At 38.3% G+C, this 23,097-nt stretch overlaps 1 long non-coding RNA gene across 6 annotated transcripts; it reads left to right on the top strand.

Annotated features, from left to right (window-relative positions):
• The first annotated feature begins 1,512 nt into the window (after positions 1–1,512).
• On the top strand, positions 1,513–4,814 carry LOC113297096. 6 transcript variants are annotated; one of them, XR_003333280.1, is made up of 8 exons: positions 1,513–1,610; positions 1,796–1,854; positions 2,107–2,168; positions 2,610–2,654; positions 2,813–2,860; positions 2,943–3,053; positions 3,190–3,925; positions 4,494–4,814. It is a non-coding gene; the product is annotated as an uncharacterized LOC113297096 (long non-coding RNA). The 6 variants fall into 6 exon arrangements; XR_003333278.1 differs by having other exon boundaries at positions 3,190–3,501; positions 3,690–4,545; XR_003333276.1 differs by having other exon boundaries at positions 4,209–4,545.
• The last annotated feature ends 18,283 nt before the right edge of the window (positions 4,815–23,097 follow it).

Here is a 23,097-nt window from a genome sequence, read left to right as displayed (position 1 = left end):
CATATGAGTCGAATTCGGGCTAAAAACCAAACAAAAATTTAGTGGTGTTTTCAAGCCCTAAAATAAAAAGAATTTCTTCCAAAATTTCAATACAAACAAAAGAGCAATGAAGATTACCATTGATGTGATTTGTAGATAGTGGTAAAAAGAGATTTGATTCTCGAACTTGTGAAGGATTTTTCTATACTTAAATTCAAAAACTAAATAGAAACTCAAACAAAGATGTTATCAAGATTAAAAGAACACTGAGGCTAAGATTCCACTATTTTCCAAGTTTAAAGTGCTTTAATCCAAAATTTATATTCATGCAATTTTTTTGTTCAATTTGATTCTAAACTATTGCAACATGTAGATTTTCAAAATAACAAGTGTAAATCCGAAGCATAGAACATCAAAAACCTAGGTCCAAGTATGCTATATCAAAAGAAATAACAATTGCTTAACAAAAATCGTTCAAACAATTTTCGATCAAGGAAAATAATCATATAATAATTGCAAATAAATAGATAAAATAAAATATACCACTTTTTGTTGGGAAAATAGCTTCCTCTATCGCCTCAGCAATGGGGTTTATCTCCTCATATTAATCACTTGCTCAAAATATATGTTTATAACCCAAAAGTTGATTAAGAATGATGAAAAGGTATAAAGCAGTGTGTTTGTAACAGATATAATTGTTACGAAACCACTGTTGCAGAGCACTCTAACAGAACTGTTGCGAACTGGAATTAATTGTTACATAAATTGTGACAAATGGTATTGAGTTTGAAAGAAAAGGCCACGGGTTCTGCGACTTTCCTTAAGTGATGTTCTATGTTGTTCTTCCTCCTCTCGCCTGTGTTCTCTGCAACTCGACTGTGTCTCTCTGCAAGCTTCTAAAATCTTCCCAAAGTGTATGTAATCCCTCCTGTGACTAGACCCATCCTTTATATAGCCAACAGGGTCGAAAATACGTCGAAAATCTTGGTTTAACCTAATTTTTTCTTCCTCCATAAGTCTCGGACTTTCCTTGCCTCTGTTTCACCTCTACGCGTCTTTCTGAGCCGTACAGGTCATTCCAGTCCCTCTATTAGATTGATACAGATCTCAGGAAAGGTTATCTTGCCTTAAATATCCTGTAACCTCCAAATATAGTCAAAAGAAATACCGAGAACTTCCTTCACCTTTGTTTCGCTCCACACAGTTATACAACCCAATATGTTCGCTGCAAACACACATATCATCACTATTAAGCTCTAACAGGTCCGGCCCAGGCCAAAACAGCGATTGAATCTTCATCGGAATCTAATCCTTTAAAATCCTAACCAATGGAGCCCCCACGTTGAATGGTGAGCGTCACCGTTGAATTCCTACAATCGCTCAGAGAAGAGGGCCGCAGTCGCTTAGAGAAGAGGGTCGCGGTCGCTTAGAAAAGAGTTCTCACGTTAAACCTGGAGATGACACTTGGCGAGACCCTATTGGTCATGGGGTTAAATCCTTTTTTCCTCACGAAATTAACAAAAAAAAACAACACTTAAACCTAAAATTATTTCCGTCTCTCTTCCTCTCGGTGTTCTCCTATCGAACCCCTAACTGGCGTTCTCTCTTTTTCTTCGTTGATTTACCTTCAGGTATCACATCTATCTCATCCTAATCGATTATTTTGATTAACCAAGGTTTTTTATCTGTTGCAGGTAATAGGTTTTTAAGTTTGCTTTTTAGGGTTTAAAGCTCAGCATTCTACCGTTGCCAGAGATTGAGATTTTTTGATCAACTAAAGAGATTTTGTTCTCCTTTGTTTGATTTAATTTTGCAGGTGCGATTTTTCTTTGATAAACAAATAAGCCCATTTTGTGTGTAAACCCGAACCCTAAGGTGCGATTTTTCTTTGCTCTTGATAAATGATAAATAACAAAAATCCATTTCACAATACTCATGGAAACTGGAGTTCTGTGTCATAAATTGATTTTTCGTGTTTGTAATACTACTTTTTCAGGCAGTGATTATGATCCTATACACTCTTCAATGACTTCAGAATAAGTAGTAGTAGTTTAGGGTTCTTGGATAAATTCGTTAAACATACATTCTGGTATGTACTATAATAACCAACTCTTTTCCTATATGCAGGTGCATCAAGGTTCTTTTGCCCACACTACAGACTGGAGGTACAACCAGATGCGAATAAGTTGGTAAGTAAATTGATGTTCTTCTGATTGATGTGATGCCGTGATTTTTTTCTATTTTTGGGAGAAGCTGAAAAATTTTGTTCTTGCGTAATTGAGTTGTGGTCAAGCTTAAATTTATGATATTTAGATATAATTGTGTGGAATGGTGCTTTTCGCTGATGTACTTGGAAGGGCAGTTAGTACTGTCCTTTGTGGTCTACTAAAAGGTTTAGGGATGAATCCCATGGTACCATGTGAAGTAGGTTATCATCAGGCTCTTTTTGTATCCTTTGTTAAGTTGTGTAGCCTAGAAATGAAAGTTTATGAATCCAATTGTTAAATGTTTATTATAAAATCTTAACAGGTCGATCCGTTTTGTGGTACATGAATTATTTTCTCTTTTCAGAACCATAGTTGAGAGTTTTCTGATCTAAGTAACTAAATTTTCTCTTTTGATTGCTGCAGAGATCAGTGTGGTTCTTATCTAAGTTTTGTGCATCAAGGCGTTTGGTATATCCTAACCCTATTTTTTCATTCTATTTCATCTGCATGATTTTTTGTTATTAACAAGAATTTTTTATTAATTTAGGATTTCTACAGGATCATCATCTACTTCTGCCTGAGAGCCTATATTTGGAATAACTGATTTTTGGTTTGTCTCATTGCAGGATTGTGATCTCGATCCCTTTTCTTTTGCGGGAAGAGAAACCAAGAAGGTACATGAGTGGGCCTACTATTTTTACTTTGCAATTCATGGGATTGTGTAGGTAGCCTTATTTAACTTTTGATTGTTGTCAGTGCATGTTGCTAGGTAAGCCATTTAACAATAGGGATTATATGGTGCAGAAGAAGGCGGATTTGAAAAGAACGCCAATTAGGAAAGAAGGCTGCCACAAAGTCAAATACTCGGTGAGAGTTTAAATAGGCATATAAGTCTACAATTTTTTTTATTATCTCTTAGAAATCTTAGCCTATGAAATATGGCCTTTTCTTAGCCTATGAAGCCTGCATTCTTTTTCATTTTTTGATTGTCGGCTTGGTGCAGGATTAATGCGCGGATGTTCAATGAATATGGTTTTAGAGTCGAGGAAAGCTCACAGCAGAACTTTGTAAACAGGTTAAGTATGAGGTATTATTGTCAGGGTTGAGTCCAGGATATGCATGGGGTGATGTCTCTACTTGAAGGTTTTTCGTATTTAAATTTGCCTCCTACCTTAGCTACTCCTAACATTCATACTCTAGGGTCTGTAGTGTAAATTTCGAGAATGACTGGGACCATGAAAAAGAACTGGAAGTTGGGAAAAAAAAGGAAGTGGTTGGACCAAATATTTACAAGTTTAGCTTTGGATGAGTATTGGTGAGTTTTAATTAATTAAATGGGTTTTGTTGTTATGACATTGGTAGTTAATTGAAAGCAAGAAGGTCGAAACTTGGTAAGAGTATTGGATGACAACAGTTTAATTATTGTCAGTAATTATGTACTTCCTTTTCGTTGTTCGGTACTTACTCATGCTCTTCTGAGTAATAAGTCTTTCTTCATTGCAGGATAGGATGAGAGTCACAGTTACTAAATTAATTATATCAACATTTGACCCTAAATCTGCTGAATGGAGTGTGATGGTTAGCTACCCATTGCATGTCTCTCTATTGGTTTAGGAAATGTATGGGTTTGTGATTTACTTCTATTGAACCCCTAAGATACGACTTTTGAAACTGTCTTGCGTTTACAAATCAAAACAGGAACTCCCTGCAGAAGTGGACAATTACCCAAGTATAATCAGGTGATGCTTTTTCTGTTCTTGATTTTTCGTTAGCTTACTTAGCAAGGATAATCATGACACCTTGGAATTTTAGACCACTATTTGTGGCGCTACATCAGGGCAAGCTACAAAATTTTTGTTGTCATTCTCAGAACAATGATGGGCTGCAGACATATAATAGGATAACTTTTTCGTTAGCTACCACTTCTTGGAGAGGGTCTTTTAGTTCCGATTGTTTATGGCCTTATTCTTACTTACTAATTTAGTTTTCTCATTTGAAATAACAATCTTGGTTTTTTACCAGTCGATCACCAGTTCGCCGCTCATCTAATAGCTTCTCACCAGTTCACTGCTCAACTGTTTTCCGTACACGTTCCAATGCTGGCAGCTCACCTGTTCAGCTGTTCTTCTAGCTACTGTTTTCTGTTCCAGTTATAGTCATTCACCTGTTAGTCACTTTCTAGATGGTCGTTTTACAAATGACCGCTCCCCTGATTGAAGATCAAGGACTTGAATATTGGGTTGGAGGGTTACTGGGTTATCTATAAATTAGTTATTAGTTTTGACTTTTATATTGTTAATGTGACAGTTGCATGTCAGAATAAAAAGGACTGGATGCTTACATTTTGAAGCGAATTAAATTGTTGACATCTTTGTTAAGGGTGTTGAATGGTAGCAACTTTATGTAAGAGAATGACTCAGATTCATGAAGTAGGTGAATCCCAAGTCTTGCAGTGTACCAAGTCTGGAAGTGTTATCTACTTTCAAAAAGAAATTTGCAGTGTACCAACCTTTAATAGATTTATGTATATTATTTAAAATAAAACTTACAGGTGTAAAATTTGTATTCGGCATTCTGTCCATCCTTGCACCTCCGTTGCATGGATTCTTTGCTACACACTTTTGAATATTGTTCAACCAATTTTACAATGTTTAGTAAGTTTTTATTAATATTTGCACATTTATTAGCCCGTCCATCATTTCTATGTACGGCCAAAAGGATAAATTTTAATATAAATTAATATGAAGTAGGGTTAAGGGTGGAGGTAAAGCCCAAGCAACATGTTAGCCTATTGTGGTGAGAGCATCATACCCCTCTTGGCCTTCCGGGTCAAATATAATGGTACATCCTATTTGGGTTAAATCTTTTCTCCTATATTGAGTACTTGCTATCTTAGCTCAAATGGAAGAGTACATGGTTTTCCATCATGTAGATGTGCGGTTCGACCCCCACATATGCTATTTTTATTTAAGTAGGCTAAAACCTTACATGATTACGATAACAAAATAGAAAGCCAAAGACATCAATCCATATCAAGCATAGGGATTCTATCAATTCTGACACCTTTAGCTTCGTCGACTTAATTGTAGGACAAAAACTTGGCGGCACCAAATAAAAAAAGTATCGGGACGGGGGCGAGGCGAAGCCGAGCCACACCAAATAAAAAATGCATCAGAACGGGGGACGCGAAGCCGAGCCATACCAAATCATTAAATACATCGCTACGGGGGCGAGGCGAAGCCGAGCCACACCCAATCAAAAATGCATCGCGATGGGGCGAGGCAAAGCCGAGCCACACCATATCAAAAATGCATCGGGACGGGCGAGGCGAAGCCGAACCACACCACAAAATATGGTTAGAAAAAAAGATGAATTGGCGAAGCAAGTTTGCGGAGCCGCCCGGGCGTAGCATGGGCACAAAATCTAGTATCCCAAAAGAGTCCAAACATCGTGATAAACTATCCTCCCCTGATTGTCCTGAACCGAAGATTAATCCCTATATTTTCGAAACTAATCACCATACACTCCCTGTTTAGTCGTAACAGGTTGTATCCAACCCAAATCAGCGATTAAATCCGCCCAAAACACGTCCAAATCACAAACCCTAAATTCTGTCGTGAGAACCAAAAATTCCAGCCAGTTTGAATTTCAAACGGTGAAGATGATGGTCGCCTCTATCCAGAGTGGGGTGCGAATAGCAGCTGCCTTAGGGGTGTGCTGGGGGTGCCCCTTATCCAAACTGTGGGTTCCAATAACAACTCCTTCGGAGTGCATTTAACAACTTTTCGAGCCGATTTTTCCAAAAATGTTTGTTGGCCAAAAATACCTACACACACATAAAACACCATAATAAGTACAAAAAATGAGCACTATTAATATGTCTATCAACCATCGATCACAGCGTCCTTCGTTTCTTCTTGAGTCTCGATGAAATGGTTCAACTTCCCTTGCACAATCTCTTGTGTATTGGATTGACGTTGTCCTGGCTGGAATAGTGTAGCATTTCCTCGTGGATTATGTTGCTACTTACCATCGAGGTTCTGCCTTTGAGCATGTTGGTTGTGAAATTGGTTCACATTTTGCGGCTTTGAATCTGCTGACATGAAGCAATCTCTAACATAATGACTATGTGCTCTGCAACAATAATATTCATTCCCCTTGTCTCTCCTGGAAGGGTTGTAATTTCATAGGCATTTCCTTTATCGTGACGAATTTATATCTTGCTCCTTCGTCTTCTACAGATCAAGCTAGCCTCAACCTCTAACGCAGAATCAAGAACCTACGCACATGTCTTGTGTCGAAGTGCGATAACTCTATCAAAAATTATAGCCTTCAAAGCACCCCTCGGGTTTTCGAGCCTTTAACTCTTTCGTTTCGACTAAATGCCTCGTAACGTTCTAACTGACTAAATTCCTTACAACTCTAATCGTCACATTAGCTTTCTCCAACGTTGCAATCTCGTCACACTTCAGGGATCTTGCTGTAGGCGGAAAATACTTATTAAGAAACAACGTTTCAAACTGTTTCAATGACATACCAACCACGTTTCCCATTTACTTGACTGAATTCCACCAATAGCTCACAACTGGATTCTCGGACGTTTCGTTATAGCAGTAAGATTCTCGGCTTTATCGTTTCTCACGAAAGTAACATTTTTTAGTTTCTTAATCTTCAGAGGTATCTTCACAACAAAAAAACACTTACATAAGTTAAAAATTACTAGTAGCGTTCATTATTAACAAACGCATTAATATGTATATCACGATTTCTGGCTAGTTTTCCCCGATCCCCAAAACAAAATAACTCGCAGAAACAACAAATGTGAAAAACTCTTCATAAAATTTCCTTGGGAAAAATCATTATGGTACATCAATTAAATAAAAGTTTCATAACAAGGGCATGCTTACACAAATAAAATGAAATAGTTATCGAAATCAAACACTTAAATACAAACTCAAGTGCGACAAATCAGAAATGTAATTAAATCATTTGGAAAACCGATAATTTAGCAAACAAGAAAACTATAAGTCCCGGTAAGTCGGAACATGTGCTCTGATACCAATTGTAACCGACCAGGAAATTTCCCTTCTAATGGGTTGGATTCCAACCCAAATAGCAAGGTGAAACCTGAAAACCCCTGGGATACCAAAATACACCACCAACTTTTTCTTAGGAAATCTGTATGGACAAACATAACACAACTCCTAGAGTAAAAACTCAATCAAGGAAAGTGCCTAGAGTTATATCTCCCACTCTCTTGTTGTTAGAATGTTTACAAAATTGAATCCGTAAACCTAACTACAAAGAGAGTTCTTGGACGGTACCAAAGACTAATACCCAAGGATCAATCAAGTCTTATCTAACTAACAAGGTTGGACCTAGACATTGTGATTGATCAACACACAACATGTGATATTTTAATTATAAAGATAAACAATATAATGCGGAAAAAGAAATAACACAGACACCAGAAATTTTGTTAACGAGGAAACCGCAAATGCAGAAAAAACTCGGGACCTAGTCCAGATTAAACACCAAACTTTATTAAGCTGCTACAGACACTAGTTTACTACCAGTTAACTTCGGTCTAGAATGTGGTTGATCTCGGACTCAGTCTCCCAATGATTCATGTACAGTTGCGCTCCTTACGCCTCTTGAATCCCAGCAGAACTCCGCTCAATTGATCCCTTTAGACGGTATCACACCAACTAAGAGTTGCTTCAAATCAATTGAAGACTTTAAACCAAATCTAACTCCCACAGATTAATCCTATTATTGATTTCCTGATTTACGATCTAAACGGATGATCAGATCAAACGATAGATCCAGGTGATGTAAATCGATAGCAACTAAGGCAAAAGTATGGTTATCCTCAAAATTCGGACTTATGCAACCCGAAGTGCAGCCTAGATTATTATTCACCTCACAAGTATAAAACTTGCGGAGTCAACAAAATATGAGATGAAGAGACTTTGTGTCGTGTACCTGATTGTACAACGACAAGGTTGGATCGAGACTTTAGAGAAATCTGATTCAGAGAACCAACCTAAGAGGAGGAAGAAGGATAACCTAAATTCTTTCATTAATTCATAAGTTGGATAATCCTTTCAATACAAACACTAGAGCATAAATAACTCATCTTTATACCCTAGCATCTAACGACCGACATTAACCCAAGTGGTTCTCATCTAACCATTCCTTATATGGATAAATACACTCACTCATACACTAAATACTACCATTATTACTAAAGACAGATGTTAGAGCATTGCTCGGTCGAACTCGCATGCGTTGCTATCTCAAGCTTGTTTGTCAATATTAGTGATCAAAACTATAAGTCTTGATTACTAGCCTATTAGATCTAAGGTCTTGGATTAGGATAGAAAGTGTAGTTGAGCTCAAGACTCCATGGCAATCATCATACAAGACGAAGGACTACTCAAGGAACTGGTGGATCTTCATCGACTAAAAGGTATGTGGATACTTGAACTTATCTGTCACTCAAAAGTCTATTTACTTTATCTCCTACTCTTGAGACAAAAGTCGTTTTGATATATAGACTTTCATTATACACATTTGCTATTTCAAGCCGAGTTTATCTCGCCTATCTATTTCTCGAAATATGTGTTGGTAAGCTTTCGCTTTAGCCGAATTCATCTTTATGGGTTTACTTGTGATTAATCTAATTGAGCGCTCTTAAGTCTCCATAGGTTTACTTGTGTTGAGCATTTTCGGTTAAATTAATCATGAACTTATTGTGGTTAATTTAATATTTTGGATTCAAATTCATACTTGTATGTGATTTGTTATGTCCAAATAAATCCTTATTTTCTCTTTCGAAATTAAGGTCGCTCTTGTTGTTCTCTTGGGAATGAGATATTATGGGGGAGAGTTCTTTTGAACTTGCGTTTAATTGCCATATCTTTGTGGGGAGTGCGGCTGAGGAATATTATAGGGGTTATCTTGTATCTTTATAAACTCCTTGATGAATGCATTTAGCTTCGGCTTTATGATTGCATCTAAAGAACAAGTTGATATTTTTGCTTTCTTTTGGTCATGGAATGTCTCTTTCGGAAATTTCATTAGGATCCCATTCTTGTACCTTTGCCAATTTTATTGACAAAAAGGGGGAGAATTAATATGTAGTTCACACTAAAAATACATATGGTTTTCAGATCATTATGTAAGGGGGAGTGGTTTCCATGTGAGATGGAGTATTGACTAAGGGGGAGTGATACATATCACCATAGTATTGTTGTTGAAGTTGTGATACAATTGAACTTTGACGCTGTATAATGATACTATGACACTGTATAACAACGATTAAGAACTATTATTTTCTTGTTGTTATAGCTACGGATTTTCAACAACGATGATGCTAAACTTACAACCTTTGGGATCATTGGAGTACTTGGAAGTGACGAAGATTTCGAGTAATGTTGAAGATAGGCATGTGGAATGGGAGCTACAAAAGTTGATTTATTTATTTTTTTGTATTCCATATGTATTAATAGTTTTGCCACTAAAATTGACAAAGGGGGAGATTGTTAGAGCATTGCTCGGTCGAACTCGCATGAGTTGCTATCTCAAGCATGTTTGTCAATATTAGTGATCAAAACTATAAGTTTTGATTACTAGCCTATTAGAGCTAAGGTCTTGGATTAGGATAGAAAGTGTAGTTGAGCTCAAGACTCCATGGAAATCATCATACAAGACGAAGGACTACTCAAGGAACTGGTGGATCTTCATCGACTAAAAGGTATGTGGAGACTTGAACTTATCTGTTACTCAAAAGTCTATTTACTCTATCTCCTACTCTTGAGACAAAAGTCGTTTGGATATATAGACTTTCATTATACACATTTGCTATTTCAAGCCGAGTTTATCTCGCCTATCTATTTCTCGAATTATGTGTTGGTAAGCTCTCGCTTTAGCCGAATTCATCTTTACCAAGTGACGAAAGTCATGTTATGTTTCAATCATTTTGAAAATTTCTCTGGCGAAAAATGGTCTTTGAATAACGGTTATATAACGTTCTCTGAGAATGTTTCAATGATTGAAATGAGAGTTTAGATTACATAACCATTGGTGGATATAAGCATTGTTGTGGAAACACATATATGCATAAGTCATATTCTTTGAACCAAAGTTTGCTAAACTTTGTTGATCAAGAGAAGTTGGAAGTGGCGTGAGCCAAGTCCGTGAGCCAAGTCCGCGAACTAAGTCTGCGAACTTGCGGAACTTCTCGACCCGAGATTTTCTGCTGGAGTTCGTGTACTCCTTCCATGAGCTTAAGTCCGCGAACTTGAGCAGGCTATATCTAAAGTCGGTTGTTCTTGAACTAATGCTTAAATAAACTAAGGAATGCTTTTGCAAACCGTGGCTATAAAGTTCATGAACTGAGTCGAATGAATCAAACCGATTTTGCTTCAATTGTGTCTTGTATAGTTACATAAGATTTCCTTCCAATTGAACAAATCTCAAACTAGTTCATTTGAGTCATTTGAACTAGTTATGGTGAAGAAGAATAAGGTTGATATGAGAGTAGTCATATGGCTAACCATTTGGTTGACTTGTTGAACCAACAAATGTTAATGTTTGGGTACGGTTCATAAACCCAAAATTGGACATTTCATTTGTATGTGACAAGCTAAGTTTTCAATCTAACGGTTGAGAAATATTAGCTTGAATCTAATCAGGTTTTCATCTAACGGTGAATATTGAATGCTTTGTTACTAAGCTAACATTGATTGCAAACCCTGATTTGAAAGTGTATATAAGGGAGAACTCCAGCAACTGGGAAACCTAATCCCCACACATTATGTGTGATACTAGTTGTGCTAATCTAGAGTCGATTGTCCTTTAACCTTTGGTTTCTTCTTCTAAACCAGGTTAACGACTTAAAGACTTCATTGGGATTGTGAAGCCAGACTGATACTCCTTTTCTTGTAGTTGTGTGATCTGATCTTGCATCTTCTATCGTACGAGTAAATTTGAAATAATTGGCTTGAGATTTTATATATCTGATAGGCAAGATAGAAAAGTAATCACAAACAAACTTCGTCTCATCGTTTGTGATTCCACAATATCTTTTTTCGTTGCGTCGATTAAAATTATTGTGAGGTGAAATACTAAGTTGTTCTTCGGGAATATAAGTCTGGCATTATTGATTGGTTCATGTTCACCTTGATTTATCAAAAGACGGAACAAAACTCGTAGGTATATTCGTGGGAGACGGATTTATCTATTATCGTAGACTTTTCTGTGTGATACAGATTTTTTTATTAAAGTCTTCGACTTTGGGTCGTAGCAACTCTTAGTTGTGGGTGAGATCAGCTAAGGGAATCAAGTGCGCAGTATCCTGCTGGGATCAGAGGCGTAAGAGCATAATTGTACCTTGGATCAGTGTGAGATTGATTGGGGTTCAACTACAGTCCAGACCGAAGTTAATTTGGAGTAGGCTAGTGTCTGTAGCGGCTTAATACAGTGTGTGTTCAATCTGGACTAGGTCCCGAGGTTTTTCTGCATTTGTGGTTTCCTCGTTAACAAAATTCTGGTGTTGTGTTATTTTATATTCCGCATTATATTTTTTTTTATAATTGAAATATCACAGGTTATGCGTTGTTCAATCAATTAGAATATCCGACCTTTTTGGTTGTTGATTTAAATTGATTGACACTTGGATATTGGTCTTTGGTACCACCCAAGTTATCTTTCTTTGATAAAAACTCGCAGATTTCTATTTGCTTGAGTAAAGATCAAATCGAGAAATTGAGATATAAACTCTTTGATATACTTTTCATTGATTAAGTCTAACTGTCTAGTTGATTCTCATAAAAGTATACTGGAGTTTGTCCATACATATTGCTAAGCGAAATATTGGGTGTGGTTGTTAGACCCCCACTTTTTCAACAAACACATATAGGATATGGGCACTCCCTTACCATACCGGGTACATGACATTCCACTCCCCTTGAAACATCCTTGTCCTCAAGGATGAAGGTCAAGGATAAGGGGAACATGATTATTCGGGTGAACAACCACTCCCTTACCATACCGAGTACATGACATGAGTCCACTGCGATTAAATACCCTGGAAAGACTTTTAAGTACTTTATTTGCATGCCCAGCAACAACCATTCTCCTCCCTGCAGACTACATGGATCTATGAAATATATGGTTACCCCCTCTAGATGGACAAGAGAATAAAACTCATGAGTACTTAGTATGTCAAAATATGTTGGCCCCATGTCATCAAAGCTCATTGTTGTGTATGCACTGATAGATCCGCAAGGCTGACCATTGCGTATGGGTTGACGCAGCTATTCTATCTAGACTCGAACTGCAGGATGGGTGTGCACCTCATAGATGAACATAAGGACAAAAGAGACGACATAAACTTCAGTGAAAAAGTGCCTTGCGTAAATCCATGTAAAATTCGAACCCCGGTAGAAATCCCAACCAGCACATAATTGAGTATAGCATCATTAATTATTGCAAATGTCATCGCTACGCTGTCAAGCTTTTTACCTTTATCTAAACGACCAAAACCCAAAGAGATAGGAGTTTCAAGTAAGTCAATGAAAAGCCATAGCGTACCACTAGTATTCCGTGTACTCCATAAACCTTTCAGGAACAAATTACTCCTCCCAAGAGTTGCTGCAATTTGATGATGGACCTCGGCTTCGTAAAACCAAGTGCTTTTACAATTCCATTTTATGTCAAGGCACCTCACGGATATAAAAACATTATCAATCCAGCTAATGTTTCTCACACTACACAACTCAGCTGAAACCAAGTTGAACTTCACCTCAAGTATCTTACCCACAACAACATTTAAGAAGCTGACATACCACCACTAAGGTCTGAGTTCCCATTATAACACCCACTAGCACAGACAACTCCCTTCTGAAAATGCTGAACTCACTATGTAGAGAATTCCAATTAAAATACGCCACTATTAGTAGATCCCTCTCTTGGATCACAAAACATTCAACTTGCGCACCACTTTGGGTACTAAACTGGTTATAGAACATATAACTGTTTTGGCTCGCATACCAGTTTGATTATTTTAACCTGGTTCCCTTACCACAGTTCCACAATGGTATGTATACGAATATACATACCTATCTGGATCAAGAAACAAATATATTTTCCCATGATGTACATACGAGTATGCAAATCACACAAATCTGAAAGTCGATATATAACTACTCCTCCCAAATACATGTAATACGACTTCAGACATATAAAAGTTTTCTCAATTTGTAAGATTGATAACACTATCTTGTATTCCGAATATAGTAGTATATTTCTCTAAATTGATTCGAAACATTCCTAAATAACATAAATGACACATATCACTGTTCCAAGCTATTTTCGAATGATAAACTTGTATCATGATTTGGTACCGAATAATAAATTGTTCTCCACCGAATTTGATCAAGTATGAACAAATGCTCATTAAGCTTAGTCATTATATTTCGAAAAATTCGTAAACTAAATAATTAGTTCTCGACTCGAAATTATTGTTTATGCAAGCTAGTCTAATTAGTTATGCAACAATCGTTTCAAGGATAAAAAAGTGAATATAACTTGAGAAATAGGTGGTTCAGTCTTCACTTATCTTTTGTTTATGAAGTTCTCCAAAAGCTTCGGTTGATCTTCGCCTTCAAACGATATAACGCAAATGATGACTGGGTCGTTTCTCAACTCCACTATCCTAGACCGAGACTTGACTAATTGTAGACTAGAAATAAAGATATAGTTTTGCAACAAGCTTGATATAGCAACACTTGTGAGTTCGACTGAGCAATGCTCTAACAATCTCCCCCTTTTTCAATTTTAGTGACAAAACTATTTAATACATATGGATAACAAAAATAAAATTTTGAAATAACTCCTCGATCCACCATGTCTTCTTGATTTCCTTGGTTTCTCCAACTCTTTATTTCAAGTTACAATGACTCTGAACATGTTCAACTCAGCATCGTTGTTTTTGAAGAACCAATTCCATAGTGATAACAACATTTTGAAAACAAATATTCTAAATCGTTGTTATACATAAACATAGTATTATTATTTTCTCTCCAAAGTTCAATTGTATCTCATAGGAAAATTTGAAGGCAAAGAAGAAGCTAAACAAAGGAAACTCTGTTCATGAGCGCATTGATTGGAATTTAGGTAAAATGAAGAAGATAAACAAGATGAAGAACATTGTCCCTGATTTTTATTTTTAAAGTCTTTATTGTAAGTTATGAATGTCTAGTTTATATCTTATTATCTAGATTTATGAAAGAGGCACTAATGTAAATTAATTCGAAAATTAGATTATGAAACTTAATGAAAGATGCACTAGTTTATATCTTAATAATTTTTTTTAAATTAAACTAAACTTAATTAAGATTCGATAATAACTTTAAATCTTGATTAAATGCATCATACAAACATTAATCTATATGCATCATACTTGGGCAACACTCTCAAGATTTAATATCAACTATCGAATTGAAAAACTTTTTCCGCTCTATTGCGCCATTCAGCCTGACACATTCGCTCCACATCAAATTCGTTTTGACTATTTACTCGGTTTCTGTAGATGGTGAAATTTGGATAAAGGGCTAAAGTGTCATTTCAACCCTATAAATAGAATTCAACTCTCACGGGAGAGATTAATCCCTTGGTCCTCAAGGCATCCTTATCCACGATTTTTAGTATACATCCCCGCGAGACACTGTTGGTCATGATGCCGTGACTCCTAGAGCACATCCTCAACGAGATGCTGCTGGTCACATAGGTTCTGTAGAGCGTAAAACGTCCCGACAGACTTATGAACCAGAACATCCACAATTCCAGCATGTTTTCACGAGACGCATCTGATTGTGATGCCATGATTCCTAGTATACGTCCTCAACGAGATGTTGCTGGTCATGAAGGCTCCGTAGATGCGTAAATACGTCCTCGATGGACTTATGACCCAGAGTGGAGATTTGTATATCTCCTGTAAGCACGACTCATCCTATTTGAGATCAAAGACTGGTTCCTAGTACATCATCGCGAGATACACTATTCATGTCTGCTCTAGGCTCTGACTCGACTTACTGAGGTTTCCGGATAACTCCTAGGACATCCCCGCGAGATACGCTGGTTATTCTACCTCTGAGCCTTTTTGACAGACTCCTAGAACATCCTTTCGAGATACACTGGTCTTGTTGGCTCATCATATGGACACACAGTTGATGCCTAACACATCTCTGCAAGATACGCTGGTCAAAGACGAGTAAGCCAAAGTCTCGCCGAGACATTAAGTCGGGCGTACAAGCCTTTTCTCTCTCTAGGACGAGTCCCAGTTGGCCGCAAAAAGATACGGATCCGTTAAGAAAATCTTCGGAGAGATTTTTGAGCCGTCTGCAAAAATCTCAGAGAGATTCAAATCTCTCTGCAAAAATCACAGAGAGATTTTTATCTGCAAAAATCACAAAGAGATTTTTGAGTTGTATGCAAAAATCTCAGAGAGATTCAAATCTCTCTACAAAATTCACAGAGAGATTTTTGAGCTGTCCGCAAAAATCTCTGAGAGATTCAAAATCTCTCTGCAAAAATCACAGAGAGATTTTTGAGCTGTCTGCAAAAATCTCTGAGAGATTTTTGAGATGTCTATAAAAAGCTCTGAGAGATTCAAATCTCTTTGCAAAATTCACAAAGAGTTTTGAGTTGTCCGCAAAAATATATGAGAGATTCAAAATCTCTCAACAAAAATCACAGAGAGATTTTTTTTGAGAGGCGAACGCCTTACCTAGCACTCAAAGCCTATTTCTCAGCCTCTCAAATACGCTCACGGCTAGTAAAATTGAGCCTGAATTATACATGGCTATCCAAAAACGTGGATAGGCTCTCTTGAGCACCGCATGCTTAACAAAGAGACCTATAAACAATAATATGGTTTTCACATGACATGTGTGACCGGCCACGGAAAGAGGGAGATCCGCCTCAGCTCATCTCACACTCTGCACACGATTCCTAAGGAATTTCATTGCTTTTCACGTGACTCATCCTAGTCATTCTCACAAATCAGAGAGATATCTCTCTATCTTGGCCAACTCGGCTAAAGAGAATATTTCTCTCTCAAATATGTCATCACGAAGGCTGATTGACTTTCACACAAATGGGGGGATATCAATTAGGATTTTGGTATGGCGGTCTATGGCACATGTGAGAAATATCCGGCTTATTTCTCACCACAGAAGATAATAAAGGAGGTGGAATAATGAGATAAACTCAACCTAATTTATCCTTATTCCTGAAAAACAGGAGAATTGTTCCGCACGGCACGGAAAGCAATCCTTATCTTCACTGACTTGAGATTAGAAAATCCAGCTATAAATAGGTCATCTATTTTTCAAGCTACGATCATATTTCTCATAACCTCTCAGAGCGATAACTTGTTCTCTGATCTCCCTCTCCATCTGCTTCCCTCCCTAAGACCAGCCCTAATCCTTCTTCCCTGTGACTGAAGCAGCCTTTGAACGACCATTGTGCATGGTTTAGGCAAAGACTGTTCGTGCTCAACCTCCCGAAACTCACTTTCAAAACCCTAGAATCCCATATCTAACCTCTCACCGATTTTAGGTAACTACATTTTGGCGACCACAGTGGGAGGTTGTCCACTCAGTCACAGTTCCAAATCAATCTCAGATCGTATTCATCAATCTTAATCATGGTCACTATCAACATAGAAAGCTTTACCAATTCTAATGGAAAAAGATTTATGGAAACTAAATCTGATCAAGACAAGGAAAAGTGAGGCCCCCGTCCCAGATTCCCTGACCAACCCCATAATCTAGAAGAGGACGAGATCCAGGAAGCAGCTCCCCAACTGCAAGATGGTACGACGTCCACAACAAATACTCTTGAAATAATAAACGTCGGGACTGAGGAATCTCCCAGACCTATACCTATCAGTGCGTCCCTGTCACCAGAAGAACGTGTATTATTGGCAGTCTTGCTCAAGGAATACCAAGATATTTTTGCCTGGACTTACGAAGAAATTCCAGGGTTAGACGAAAAATTGGTAATGCATCATCTTCATATAATTCCTGGATCTAAACCAGTGAAGCAGAATCCGAGGCACTTCAGACATGAAATAGAAGAGAAAATAAAGATTGAAATACAAAAGCTTCTCACAGCCGGGTTTATCAAACCTATCCAACATCCTACCTGGTTAGCGAATGTTGTACCAGTCAAGAAAAAAAATGGGTAGATCAGGTGTTGTGTGGATTTTCGGGATCTAAATAAATGCTTCCCAAAAGACGATTTTCCATTACCAAATATCGACATGTTGGTGGATTCTACTAGCGGACATGCCATGTTCTCTTTTATGGACGGCTATAGCGGATATAATCAAATAAAAATGTTTGAGGGAGATGCCGAAAAGACTGCATTCCGTACTCCAATTGGGAATTTTTATTACACCGTCATGCCTTTTGGACTTAAAATGCGGGAGCCACTTACCAAAGAGCAATGACGGCAATTTTTCACGACATGATGCATACACAAATTGAATATTATGTTGACGATGTAGGTGTCAAGTTAAGAACTAGAGCGTCCCATTTTGAAGTTCTCCAACGGGTTTTTGAAAGATGCAGGAAGTACAATCTTCGGATGAAGCCCTTAAAATGCGCTTTCGGGGTCTCTTCTGAAAAGTTTTTGGGGTTTCATGTGACAGAGGAAGGAATTAAAGTGGATCCCAGTAAAGCTCAAGTGATAGCTACCATGACTCCGCCACAAACATCGAGAGAGCTTAAAAGTTTCATGGGGAAAGTTTCATACATTCGGCGATTCATTCCAGGCTTGGCTCAGTTTGTAGATGTCTTTGTTCCTCTTCTTAAAAAGGATGCTCAATTCAGACGGACTTCATCTCAACAACACTCCTTCGAACAGATTCAACGATTGTTGCTCTCACCAAATGTTATGAAAGCCCCACTGTAGGGACGGCCATTACTCCTATATACGGCTTCGAGTGATGCAGCAATTGGCACCTTACTCGCTCAAGAGGATGATGACGGGATCGAACACCCAGTTTATTACATCAATCGTACATTGAAATAGGCATAGCTAAGATATCCGAAAGTAGAAAAGGCGTGTCTATCCCTGGTGTTCGTTATCCAAAAGCTCAGACACTATTTATTGGCAAATAAGGTCACGCTAATTACCAAAACATATCCCATAAGATTTCTATTAGCAAAAGCTCTCTGGGAGGACGGCCCGATGGTTGTTACAAATGTATGAATTTGACATAGATTGCGTTAACCCGAAGGCAATAAAAGGGAAAGCCGTAGCAGATCTTCTAGCATCTTTTCCAGGACAGGATACTACCTCGCTTCATGAAGACGTACCCGGAGAATTCCCAGAGATTTCTTTAGTAAAGGGTGATGAATGGCTCCTTTACTTTGATGGTTCAGCCACCCCTAGCACTGGAACATGAGGAGCTGGTATCGTTTTGGTATCTCCAACTGGAGAGGTATTTTCTCACTCATTCAAACTCGACTTTAAATGTACCAACAATTCGGCCGAATATGAAGCATTCCTGATAGGATTATCATTAGCCAAGCAAACTGGGGCTTCACGCCTCGAAGTCAGAGGAGATTCTAAATTATTGATAAACCAAATGAATGGGTTGTACTCGTTAAAGGAGATTACATTGGCACCATACAGAGCCGAGGCACAAAAGCTCCTTTCACATTTTTCTGAAACAATTATGATTCACATGGGGCGAACAGGTAATAGTCATGCTGACTGTCTTGCTACCTTGGCATCAAAACTCAAATTTGAAGGAGCTGAGAAGACTTTCACTTTTCAGAGGCAATACTCTCCCTTCAACATGGCTTGAGCAGGCCATTGATGAGAATAACAACTGGAAGTCCTCAATAATTAAGGAACTTAACGACCCAATGTGTGAGAAAAAGGTTTATCTCAAAGACCTGAAGAATTTCTTCGCGCATCACGGCGTATTATATCGCAGGAATCCTGACTTGTCTTTATCAAGATGTGTTGGAGAAACAGAAGCACAAAAACGATTAGAGATGGTTCACAAGGAAATATGTGGTCAGACATTAGATATTACCCTATATAGAAGGCTTCAACGTCTAGGTTACTACTGGCCTACCATGGAAGTTCAGGCCCGAGCACTCCAAGGGGGATGCCCTGATTGTCAGGCGCCTCCACATCAAGCCGAAGCGTTTGTTATCGGTGACAATGAAGATTGGATGAATCCCTTTATCCTTTATCTCCGTGATAATGTCTTACTTCAGACAAACGGGCGGCCGCTAAACTTTCTATGAGGGCCAAGATATTTCTTTATCATGAGGGGATTCTGTATCGAAGAAGTTTCGGAGGGGTTTTATTACGTTACTTGGGAAAAGCTGAAGCGGATACTGTCCTCAAGGAAGTTCACGAGAAGGAACATCAGGGAAAGAGAAGGTTGTTTCTTCAGGTGCACGAGAAGGAACATCAGGGAAAGAGAAGGTTGTTTCTTCAGGTGCACGAAAAGTATTATTGGCCCACAATGGAAGATGACGCCGCGTCTTTCGTTCGAAAGTGTCTCATGCGGATTTGATCCATGCACCGAGTGTTCCTCTACATTCCGTCAGTAGTCCTTGGACATTTTATAGTTGGGGACTTGATTTAATTGGTAAGATTAATCCGCCTTCTTTGTAGCAGCATGAGTACATAATAACAGCTACGAAATACTTTACCAAATGGGTAGAATCTAACCCTCTTAAAAGTACAAAAGGGGTTACAATTGCAGAGTTCATCAAGGAGCACATAATTTGCAGGTTTGGTGTTCTTAAGTATATCATATTGGATAATGTAACCCCGTTCACTAATCAAAAGGTTTATGATATGCTTCAGGGATATGGTATAAAGCATATATTTTCCACCCCTTACTATCCCTAAGGAAATGGATTGGCCGAAAGTACTAACAAGACATTGATTCGTATTCTTAGTCGAACCGTGCATGATAATCCTAGGTCTTGGCATGAGCAGTTACCGATGGAATTATGGGCATATCGGGTTGTGCCTAGGACTTCTACAGGCATGTCTCCTTATTCCTTAGTTTACAGAACAGATGCAATTCTACCTGTGGAAATTAAGATTCGGTCAGCTCGAGTTGCTATGGCAAGCGGAGTTCAGTGAGACGCGACTGAGGCATCACTTTCCCGAATAGCGGATTTGGATACGGTGGAAGCCAGGCGTGCTAAGGCAGAAGAGCACCTTGCTGTCTACAAGCAACGACTTTCGCGGAAGTATAATAAAACACTAAGGTCAAGAATTTTTCAGGTTGGGGACTTAGTTTTAATGACAACAAAGCATATCCGACAAAATCAATCAGCTCCGAAGTTTTCCCCTAACTGGGAAGGGCCATTTATCATCTCGAAGGCTACAACTAGTGGGTACTACGAGATAGTAGACATGAACGACAAGCAGGAAGGTATGACAATCAATGGAAAGTGGCTCAAGGCATATTTCGTTTAGAAATTAAACACCTCCTTTCTTAATAAAGTGTAATATTGCAATACCTCATAGAAGTTTTAAGTAGTGTTATTTCGAATTAAAAACTATTAGGGAATTCAGATCATTCGAAAAAAGAAAAAAAACTCTTTAGAGGAAATCTCCCTGCACTTTCTTCTCCCTGCGTGACCATGTTCCAACCTTTTGTAAATAAGTTGAGACTTTATTGTCAAAATTCTCTTTCATACGTCCAAGAGCTAATCCTTCCTCAACCAGTTTTTGTTCTTCCAATACCAAGACATTATATGAAATATCAGGGAACTCTTGAAGAGCCGCATACTCTTTTTGAATGGACTCAAGCTCCGAACGCAACCATCCCATGTTGAAGCGAACGCCTTCGCAAGAGGAGATCATCTTTTCCCACCTGGATATCGATTCTTTGGTAATCTCGTTGAATGATTTTGAACGCATTTCCTCCATAGTGGACAGAAGTTCGTCCGCAGATGTAACAAAAAGGGGTCCATGTTTCAAAACCTCGGTAGTAGCAACATGACCAAAATTTTCCCATATTTCTGAATATAGCAAGGCATGACGGCTGGAAAAGCTGAAGCCACCTATAATTTCATAACCAGGGTAAGCATCTTCCATGCTTGGCACGAAGTGAAGACCACCTGTCAAACTATCACTGGACGACTTGGTGGGTACGGTTGTAAGTGAAGGAGAAATCGGAGCTTCCACGTTAGATTCAGTGTATTTCATAAGGTGAGGGTTGCGCTCTATGATATGATTCGAATTCACGGTAATTCCTATTCCACTACAAGTTTTAATTCTCTCCTTTGCATTGGAAACCTGGTGTTATGAAGAGTATTAGAGTTCATGATAAAAAAGTATAAACGGAAAATCAATTGAAAGGCATGTTTCCGATTAATTTAAGGAGATTTACTGAGGCCATCATACTCAGGGGATGATGTTTAAACATTGGGTCATGTCAGCAGTCCAAATAATACAGGGACTCACTTCAGCTCGGAATACTACACAATGAGGAGCAAGGAGTTGAAAAACTGAAATCAAGAGTGCACGCCTAATTGGTTAACCTAATTGAATCAGAATCAAGTTATCTCTTTTGCGTCGGTTAGATTTTCTATTCCTTTCCATAGATGGGGATGGGGTTTCAAAGCCGAATATGAGCGGACAACTATTTTGAGTATTTTAAATCAGGTTTTACCACTGAAGAACTAAACTTGAGCTCTAATGAAGCAAGTGCTCGTGAACAAAATCGCAAGACCAACATGGAGTTTATCGTAGCATTCTCCCAAAATAGCTTGGCAAGAGAGAGTTCTGTTTTTTCCCGCTCGGGGACTCCAGCGTGTGTTTAGGATCACTTGCTTGAGCATTATGTAGTTTTCCAGAAATACATTTCTGTCAGAACGTGAAGCAATAAAACGAGAAATAATGAATTAAGAGTAGGGATGTATACCTGCTAGAAAATTTGCGTTTTACAGCTGAAGGAACGGAGTTCACGGGCTTCATTGAACTCTGATAAGAATGAGCAGAGTCGCTGCTACTGTTAACATCACTGGAGGCCATAACGGTGAGGGTGTTTGAAGACATATGGAGGTTTTAGTCAAAAGGAGAGATAATGTGAATGAAGTTTGCTATTCTATGAAAGAAGAAAACAAAACTGATTCACGAAATCCAATTACACGTGTATATATATGCATGCCATAGCCAAAGATATGGAATTCTAATGGAGATAGAATTCGTGAAAGATGGTGGATCGGTTTCCATGTGTTGTTGTGCACCATAATATTTCTTTTTTTTATTAAGAAAAAAAAAAGGAAGCCTTGAAGCAAAAGGAAAAGAAGTTAGAGCTAAAAGAGGAAATCAAAGGAATTTGGCTCAAATAAGAAAACCAAGGTCTTTTTTACTTCCAAAACTCTTCCAAGTCGTGTCTAAGACCCTTTTCACGAGTGAGGATTCTCTCCTAGGCCAGTGGGACGTGATATATTCTCTTGGAATTATTTTCAGAGGGATCGAAAGCCGAAGAGAATTAGGGTTTTATCGAAGAGGCCTAATTTCAAGAATTTTGTGAAAAGAGGTTTATTCTAAAAAGAGAGGGGACCGAGCCTCTCCCATTACCTTGGACGGTTCTATAAGCCTATCTCAATCCCTTCTAGCTCACATCTCTTCAACAAAAACGAGCTCATAAGGGATTTTGACCAAAATACCCTTATATTGCAATTTTGAGTATTTTCAAAGAAGAAAGCCTAGATACGGCTAGAGATTGACCTAGCTCTCATCTACTCCTTCCAAATGCCTCATGAACGTGAATATTGGGTTCTCTAAGTATTCAAAGAAGAATGGGGTTCCAGAAAAACAGAATTATAGAGAAAACGAAGGG

Source organism: Papaver somniferum, chromosome 7 (assembly GCF_003573695.1).
Source record: "Papaver somniferum cultivar HN1 chromosome 7, ASM357369v1, whole genome shotgun sequence".
In the NCBI taxonomy this organism is placed as follows: domain Eukaryota; kingdom Viridiplantae; phylum Streptophyta; class Magnoliopsida; order Ranunculales; family Papaveraceae; genus Papaver; species Papaver somniferum.
This window is presented reverse-complemented; position numbering and strand designations above follow the sequence as displayed.